General features: G+C 40.5%; 1 protein-coding gene across 1 annotated transcript in view; it reads right to left on the bottom strand.

The window, feature by feature from the left end:
* Positions 1–10000, bottom strand: part of Fkbp14 (peptidyl-prolyl cis-trans isomerase Fkb14) — a 90535-nt gene that overhangs the window by 53912 nt on the left and 26623 nt on the right. The gene's annotated exons all lie outside the window — the stretch shown is intronic.

Raw genomic sequence — 10000 nt, 5'->3', positions numbered from 1 at the left:
TATACTCACTGCTGTCTATTTTCTCTTTCCCTGAGATGCTTTTATCAAGCGCAATCATGTCTCCTCTTTTCCTTCTCTCTTGTAATGTTGGTAGGTTTAGTTTTTCGTTCATAGCTTATATCCTTGGTACCCATCTTGTGGCAATCCTTTGTACTTTTCCAATGTTATCTATGTGTTTTTCAAGATGAGGATTCCAGACCACCGATGCATATTCCAGGGTTGGTCTGATGAATAATGTTATCGTTCTCAGCATGTCTTCATTTATATACTGTATGTGAATGCTATTTTCATATTAGCAAACAGTGTGTGCATGCTTCGTACCTTCTCATTTATGTGATCAGCCGGAGATGGTCTGTTATTGATAATCACTCCTAGGTCCTTCTTCTTCTCTGATATGTGTAGGGTTGAGCTTCCTAGCTTTAATTCCAATCAGGTCTTTTTCCACCTTTACCGAACTTAATTACGTGGCATTTGTCCACAATGAATTCCATTTGCCATCTATTGCTCCATTCATGAAGCTTATTTAATTCTTCTTGTAGATCTCTGCAAGAGTCTGTATTGTAATTCTTCCTTTGTGTTTTTGCATCATCAGCAAACATACTTAGATTCCATTTCCAATGTTGCTATTTCATTTCTATATGCTAAAAGCATAACTGGTGCCAACAATGAGCCCTGTGGAACTCCGCTAATCACTTCCCTCCATGATGCGTAATTACCCCTTAGTACTGTTCTCATTTCCCTTTTCCTGAGAAAATCCTGCATCCAACAGAACAAATTACTTTGGATTCCTCCTTGATAGTACAGTTTCCATAAAAGTCTTTGGTGCGGCACTGTAACAAATGCTTTCTTAAAGTATAAATACTGTTCACCCATCCCTCTCTTTTCTGTAGTGTTTCTGCAACTCTATCATAGTACTGTAGCTTAATAGATTTGTAACACATGATTTTCCTTCTCTAAAACAGAACTGTCTTTCTGTTATCATCCTGTATTCTTCCACATGGTTTACCCAAATTTTTCTTATCGGCTTTTTTAGTACCCTGCTAACAACACTGGCCAGGGGTACTGGTCTATAGTTAAGTGGATTCTATTTCCTTTCTTGAATAAGGGAACAATGTTTGCTTTCTTCCAAATATCTGGTAGTTTACCTTGACTTAAGGATTCCTTGAATATTAAATATATTGGTCTGCTTAACTCTTCTGCACATTCACGTAGCACCCACCCTGAAATTTCGCCCGGAGCATTTGCAATTCCTTTGTCTAATTTACACATCTCTTCCTGCACCTCTTGTTCTGATAATCGTACATATATCTGGTAATATGTGTGGGCATGCATGATCCATATCATCTCTCAAAATTACTTTCTTCTGTAAAAACTGACTGGAAATTTTTAAGAGCTTAGCAAATATCTTTTTCTTGGATACAGGTTCCCCTCATCCGTAATGTACTGTATTTTATCTTTTACTTTGGTTTATGCCTCGGATGTAGCTGTAAAAAGGCTTCGGTTGATCACTACTTTTATTTATAATGTCTTCCTCAAATTGCCTTTCAGGTTCTCTGCTTATCCTTGTATAATCATTTCTTGGTTGTTTATAGTTGTTATATGCCCTCTCACTATTGTGTCTTCTGTATCTATTCCACAGCAAGTCTCATTTATCTCTTGATTTTTTACATTCTGTGTAAACCACTTCCTTATCCTACTTGATTCTCTGTTTTGAGAGAGAGAATTTTGGACTCGTGTTTCATATAATTCACAGACTTTTCTATATATAACATTTATATCTTGTCCTCTAAGCTCCTTTTCCCAATCTATTTCTATGAAGTACTTCTTAAGGTAATATTAGTTGCCTTTTTTGTAGTTTAGGCTATTTTTGCACCTTTCATTACATTGGTGGAGTAGACTGTAGCACCAGTCGAGCAGGGCAGTACTCCCGAGGTGGATGGAAAGCTGATGACAGGGAGTGCTGGAGCTCACGTTTCATCAGCCCTCAGGACTAGTTCCTGACCATCCCCCTTTGCTGAACTTTTTCAGTGTCTCAGTTACACAGAGAGTAGGCCAGCATGCTCTCCAGTACAAATTTCTCTATCTATCTTCACCAAACTACATGCACAGTACACACTACACTTCCTATTCAAAATTTACCAAAATGGCGTCAATTCACCCAGCCTCGGAGTCCCCAGGGGGGGGGACCATAAATGCCCCCGCCATCTGCCCCTCTCCCGGTGACGACTCGAGGTGCCTGGAACCACTGTCTGACTCTCTTCTTCTTCATTTCTGCAACATTCGCGGCCTTTCATCTAACTTTCGCTCTGTTGAGCACCACCTCTCCTCCTCTAAACCTCACCTTCTTTTTCTAACGGAGACTCAGCTGTCTGAGGCAACTGACAGCAAACCCTTTTCTGTATCCTCCTACTTTCTCTATACTCATTTCAAAGCCAAAGGTGGCTGTTGTGTATACATACGCAACGACTTATCTTGCTCTCGTGTTCCTGAACTTGATTCTTCTGAATTCTCCACTCTCTGGCTTCGGCTTTCCTGTCATTCTCTGACTAAATATATCTGTGCTGTTTACTTATCCCCTAATTCTACTATCAAAAATTCTTCGACTATCTTACTTCTACGATGGAACACATTCTGTCCATTTCTCCTTTCTCTGAAATCTCCATTCTTGGAGATTTCAATGTTCACCACCACCTTTGGCTCTCCTCTCCTTTCACGGATCCACCTGGTGAACAAGCCTACATCTTTTCTATCCTTAATGACCTAGAGCAGCTTGTACAGCACCCTACCCGTATCCCTGACCGCCTTGGAGAGAGCTCCAACATACTTGACCTCTTCCTCACAACTAATCCTTCTGCTTACTCTGTTAATCTTTTCTCTCCGTTGGGCTCCTCCGATCACAACCTTATTACCTTAACCTGTCCTATCGCTTCAGTACGGCCTGCGGACCCTCCAGGGAAACGTCGTCTCTAGCATTTTGGAGCTGCGGACTGGGAGGCCCTCAGGCCGTACTTCTTTGATTTTCCCTGGAATGATTATTGTTTCCATGGCCGTGAGCCATCTGAGTGTGCCTTGCGCATTACGGAGGTTATTCTCTCGGGCATGGAAGCATACATTCCTTTCTCATATCCTTTGACTAACGCAAGAAAGCCTTGGTTTAATCACGCTTGTTCTAATGCTGTCCGCAACAAGGAGAAGGCCTACAAAAGGTACCGGAGCCAACCCACCCCTGAATCACATAATCTTTACGTTTCTGCCTGGAATCGTGCTAAGTCTGTTCTTCGCTCTACTAAAAATAATTTCATCCATACTAAATGCTCTCAACTCTCCAACTCGAATTCTTCCCGCTCCTTCTGGCACCTTGCCAAAAATCTTTCTAACAACTTTACCTCATCATCCTTCCCTCCTCTTTTCTACTCTAATGGTTCTGTAGCTATTTCTTCTACTGATAAAGCAGATCTCTTCGCACAGACTTTCTCCTCCAATTCCACCTTAGACGATTCCGGTGCTGTTCCTCCATCACTTCCCCCCTCTGACTTCCTCATGGCTGACATTAAAATTTCTTCAGTTGATGTATTTTCTGCCATTACTGGCCTCAGTACTAACAAGGCATATGGGCCTGATGGGGTCCCTCCTGTTGTTCTCAAAAACTGTGCTTCTGTGCTTACACCCTGCCTAGGCAAACTATTTCGCCTTTGTCTGTCAACTTGTACCTTTCCTTCTTGCTGGAAGTTTGCTCTCATTCAGCCAGTCCCAAAGAAGGGTGACCTCTCCCAACCCTCCAACTATCGTTCAATTGCTTTAACGTCCTGTATTTCAAAAGTTTTCGAGTCAATTCTTAATAAAAAAATTTTAAGGCATCTTTCCTATCACAACCTTCTTTCCGATCGTCAGTATGGGTTCCGTCAGGGACGCTCCACTGGCGATCTTCTCACCTACCTTTCAGACTCCTGGTCATCCTCCTTTCGGGACTTTGGCGAAAGCTTTGCCATTGCACTTGACATCTCAAAGGCTTTCGATCGAGTCTGGCACAAATCTTTAATTTCCAAACTGCCCTCCTACGGTTTCTATCCTTCTATCTGTGCCTTCATCGCTAGCTTCCTTTCTGGTCGTTCTATAGCTGCTGTCGTAGACGGCCATCGTTCTTCTCCTAGATCTATCAACAGTGGTGTTCCTCAGGGTTCTGTCCTATCACCAACTCTCTTCCTTCTATTCATCAATGACCTTCTGAGCTGTACATCTAACCTATCCACTCATACGCTGATGACTCCACCCTTCACCTTTCCATTCGGTTCCCGCAACGCCCATCTCAACAGTTACTTCAAGAAACAAGGGATGAGGCTATGGCACACCTAATGTCTGACTTGGCTCATATCTCTGACTGGGGTAAAAATAATATGGTTGTCTTTAATGCTTCTAAGACTCAGTTCTTACACCTATCAACCCGACAAAATCTTCCACAGGTATACCCACTAATGTTTAATAATATTCAGATTAATCCTGCATCATCCTTGAACATGCTTGGGGTTTCATTTACTCGGGACTTATCTTGGAAAGATCATATTACATCTCTTGTAAAATCTGCTTCCAAGAGATTGGGTGTGCTAAGCCGACTCCGCTCTTTCTTTACCCTGCACAATTGTTGACTCTATACAGGGGTTTTATCCGCCCCTGTGTGGAGTACAACTCTCATGTGTGGGGAGGCTCCCCACATACAGCTCTTCTCAATAGGGTGGAGTCAAAGGCTTTTCGTCTCATTAACTCTCCTCCTCTTACTGACTCCCTTCAACCTCTGTCTCTTCGCTGCACTGTTGCATCTTTATCTCTTTTCTATCGCTACTTTAATGGTCACTGCTCCTCTGAACTGTCTGCTTGCATTCCTCCACCTCTACGACGGGCGCGTAGCACCCGTCTGGCAGCAAACTCTCATCCCTTTTCTGTCCAACTCTCTAATGCAAGAGTTAACCGTTACTCCCAGTCTTTCAGTCATGCAACAGGTCAGCTCTGGAAATGTCTCCCTCTGTCTGTATTTCCTCCTGCCTATGATCTCCAGTCTTTCAAACGTAGTGTGTCCAGGCATCTCAAAATGATCGGATCTTGAATTTGGCTCTCTATTGTATTTTGTTTTTCTCTTGGAGGGAACTGTTACTGCGGGCTCATGGCCTTTGGTTCCTTCTTCCTCGCATAAAAAAAAAAAAAAAAAAAAACTATATCATATGCAATCCTGAAGTTGAAATCTAGTACTACATGGTTGCTTATGCCAAATGGAGGGTGATACATTATGCTGTTGACATCATTATCTTGCCTGGTTAATATAAGACCTAGAAGTGATGGATCATAAAGTCCCCTTTGGTGTTTTCCTTTACATGTTGTGTACAGAAAAACTGTACAAGATCTAAGAGCTTTTGATCCCAGCAGCTTTCATAGCTTCTTACCTCCAGAGTATTCCAATTTATATTTGTATTGAAATCTCCAGTTAATATAATTCTTACAGATTTCTCTTCCATTCTACTGTATGTAGTACGGCTCTTAAACTCTGAACTGTACTTTCTGCCAGGTCTTCATATTCGCCTCTTTCCCAGGTGTTTTGCTTTGGGTGGCCGTGTGTGTGTGTGTGTGTGTGTGTGTGTGTGTGTGTGTGTGTGTGTGTGTGTGTGTGCGCGCGAGAGAGAGAGAGAGAGAGTCTTAAAAAGAATACAGTATCGTTCGTGTAAGAAACCCAAACACCGCTGCTCTGCCATAACACAACACCTGTAACGGAACTCCCTTGTGCCCTCACTTGAGACCGCCACTTTCACCACTTCCAGGTAACGCTCTAGACCATTTTACAAGTCTGAGAGTGAGTCAAGAGATCGTTGGTGTTAATCTCATACAAAATAACTCCCACTGTAACTCCCTCATACACTTCTTTCCAACCCACCAATTTCCACCATTTTCAGCTATCCCTACATGATTTTATTCAGCTTAGTGAGTTATAGGAGGTTGTGTTAATACTGTCACCGCTAACCCTCTCAAGATCGGAACAACTCTAGTTTTATTCCTGCACACGCTCAATTTTAATAAGCTGAGTGAGTCACAGGAGCCAGTGAGTTAACAGAATACCACCATTCAAAACTGTACCTCCCCTGTGCAGTCTCCCCTCACATGGCTGCTTTCACCACCTCCTCCTGTATGCTTACTACACGGCTGTCAGATAAGTGCAACAAGAAGAACTGCGGGTTGCAGCAAAAGATAAACACAATTGTAGGAAGTCAGAGACGAGTCAGGAAACGAATCACACAGGAAAGGGAGGAGATAAGTAACGTGGAGAAGACTGAATGTCAGGATTTATGAACCCCCTCAGGGTCGGAAGAAGACTAGTACTACTACTCAGTTGCAGCTAACGTCTGACGCCTTTGTTCACTTGTGTGATTTACAGAAGCCTGGATGTAAATACTGTTACCAGTTACCATTAGCTCGAGAACACGCTAGACGATTTTATACAGCTGAGTGGGTTATAGGAGCCTTTAAGATAACTAGCTATAAAACAACACTTCAAACTGTTATTCCCAGTGCATTCACCTCCAACCCTAACCACCATCACCAGCACCCGCTTTCACCACTTCCTACACTTTCTCCCTAACTGTCAAAGAAGTCCAGTCATTCGAAATATAGGTTGCAGCAACGACAGAAACTTGCTGATTGGAATAAGCGAGTAAGAGATAAACAATAAAGGCTATGTTAAGTTAACTACTTCAATCCGATGATGTGCATGTTCCTCTTGCTACGTCCAGATGAATTTTCAACACTGAATGGCATCTCGTGCTGATGAGTTAATGATGACTATGTATACACTTCCAATTTCAGTATCATCCCCGCAGAATTTTTTACAGTCCAAGAACAATATATAAAATACGCCATCGTATGAAACTGTAAAAAGTCGCAACATGTTATGGAAATCGAAGTGACAAAGGAGAGTAGCTTAACGCTGGAACAGACAGAACAGCTGTATGATGGAAGCAACCAGAACGCAGAACAATGAAACATACATTATTTCAAGCCCTTTACTACGATGTCTTTTTTTTTCTTCCCTTGTTTATTTCTCTTACATATACGCGATTTTATTCAACGTAGGAAAAACCTCTCGCTTTGAAGGTGTGAACGATGACTGCATACCGTTTAACTCTTTCGCACTGTGATTTTACGGACAGCCGGATTTAGATTTCATGGATTCTGTTTTTCGAAATGTTATATACGGGAGGCATTAGGTTAGGTTAGGTTAGGATTAAACTGGAAGTAGGCTTGCTTGTGGGTCCTAATTTCAAAATATAGCACTAACGCTACACTGTACATTTCGACAAATTTAATCCATGAAATCTAAATCCAGCAATTCGTAAAATCACATTGCCGTTAACTCTCATACTTAAAAAATACATTGCACGAATACTACAATTTTTATTCCTTCAGCCTGTGGATGTCTTTATCCTGATTCAGCTAGCTTCAGGCCATCTTATTCAGGTCGAGACTCCTCTGATGATGGAGGGGTTTATGAAGGCTCCAGATCGAAAAGTTTCTCTCTAGAGCTGAATAAAACCGAATGAAAAAAGGAGTAAAATAAACAAGAAGCTACTTTAGCGAAGAAAAACAAGCAAGTCACTACAATCGGACAGTCAAGGGAACCAGAACCGCAGTCAGAATTGAAGTTTGACACCTAAAATCCGAATACGTTCAGAAAACCGTATATCAGACGAACTAAGTTGTCACAGTAGAGTGGGAACTGTAGACTGGTGCAATGAATTGCTGGTAAGAACAGAGAATGCTGCTAAGTTTAACCCTTTCAGTCGTAGGCCGTATTTTTATTGCTTTACATTTTTGTGTGTGTTTCTTGGTGCTATCTGATTATCTTAACCTCCAAAAGAGATAATGGTTGTATGTAACTCCTGCAGTTTGTCTCGATGATGAATAAAACCGTTAGCAAGAATACGGATACATCACTGTTGTGACAACATTAACTGTTTCACTATGATGATGTTTTATTACCTTTTTTCCTCTAGGCACTGTATTCTTCCTACCGACACTTATGCTTAAGACTTCTAGAGACTTGTCGGACTTCGAGGGGATATTCAGAGTCCAGCAAAAGTACCGCAGGGATTTCAGTTAGGTGTGAAATGACACATTAGTAATGCTTCGATCAGTTTTACCAAAATCATGAAATAATAAGATTTGTTACAACGATCTAAACATTCCAGAATCGTGAAAAAAAAAAAGTTTAAATCCCGTTTACTATATTGAAAATCCCTGCTCTTAACCTATACACACTGACGTAAAAAAAAAAAAAAAAAAAAAAAAAAAAGGTAAAACCAGGACAACAAAAGTTCTCTGCTCTTCTAATACATTCTTGGTACAAAAATGCCTCTATATTTAATCATGCTACTTTCAGACGATTTTATTCAGCTTGGGCATCTTGTACTGGAGGGGTTAAGCATGGCGTGGAACCCTATACAGTAGGTATCATGACTTTTCGGTTTCATCCTGCCACCTCAAGACGACTTTATTTAGCTTCAGAAAAATATCTCGTAGTCAAGCGGTTAACTCGCTCACCTAAAAGGCATTATTCTATTTTGTTTACTTGTTTATCTATTTATTTTGCTACTTTATGACGAGTATACTCAGCGTATGCCAGACTTTACGAACTGGACAAGTTAGAATCAACATTTTCACTAATAAAGGTCCATCTTAAATTCCACAAAATCGGCTACTGGTTGCAAGAATACGACAAAATGCATATAGAAAAAAAAAAAAAACTGCTCTCAACTGTCGTAATTCAGCAGGATGGGTCTCCTAAACTGCATACAATCGTCTGGTGACAGCAACAGTTGTAGATAAGACAGGACAAGCAGGGATGGAAATGGTGAAAGCGACGATGTCGACTTTAACGCATCATACGCTATAAATATTAATACTTTTTTCCTACACATGTATTATCGGTATCAACCCTTCACTACGATGACTATACTATTTCAGTCTTGCTAACTCTGGAATAGTTTATACTGCTTTACATAGACTTTTGGAACTGGGGTCAGGTATTACATGCATTAACCTCTTCAGTATGAGGACACCTGTATTGCATAAAATCATCTGGAGATTGCAAGGTGAAAGAAATGATAGCCTCGTAGCGAACACGTTAATGGTAGCAAATAAAAGTCGTAGTAAGCACGTGCAAGGGAATGATGAAGGCAAATACATTCATCTTACATACTTATGGCAGCAACCGAAACAGCAATGAATGTAATCCAGGCAGGCCTAAACACACACACACACACACACACACACACACACACACACACACCAATTCACTTACCGTATACACAGCTACAAGAATACTAATAAACGGTTCTTGATGTGGCATTCTTTTTTTTCAACTTCTTTGCATGGAGCAAACTTCTGCAAACTTTCAGACCATTTACTTCTTGCTCAAGTCACCAGTCTCTACGTCGCCATAAGTCGGTTTGCGAGCGATTGCAGTAGTAATGATGATGAAAATATAATAACAATAATAATAATAAATAATAATAATAATAATAATAATAATAATAATAATAATAATAATAATAATAATAAGATATCGGTAAGCAAGCGCCGCTCTCATACACCCTGCGTCTCATGAAGCAGAAAAAGAAAAATGAAAAGATGCCCACATTCTTATTTTTACTCACCTTACTAAAGACTTTCTGAACTACAATGGTTACATAAAGCATGAAATAACCCCTTCACTACTAGGCTACACAACATTTCTAAGTTGAATACAAGCGTCTTTGAATAAAAACATTATAATAAGAAAACATGTCATCGAAATGACGATGATGATAACAATAAAAATTATTATTATAATATTAATAATAATAATAATAAATGGGGTGGATATTTTAGAAACAAACACAAAATAATGTGCAAAACACATACCTATAACAGATGTAGCAGTAGCAACAGTGATAAAAATGCACGACTCCCTCCCCCCACGCCG

Source organism: Coenobita brevimanus, chromosome 110 (genome assembly GCF_032717465.1).
Source record: "Coenobita brevimanus isolate Jiangsu-jjx chromosome 110, ASM3271746v2, whole genome shotgun sequence".
Classification (NCBI taxonomy): domain Eukaryota; kingdom Metazoa; phylum Arthropoda; class Malacostraca; order Decapoda; family Coenobitidae; genus Coenobita; species Coenobita brevimanus.
The sequence above is the reverse complement of the archived record's forward strand: the minus strand, read 5'-3'. Positions and strand labels throughout refer to the sequence as shown.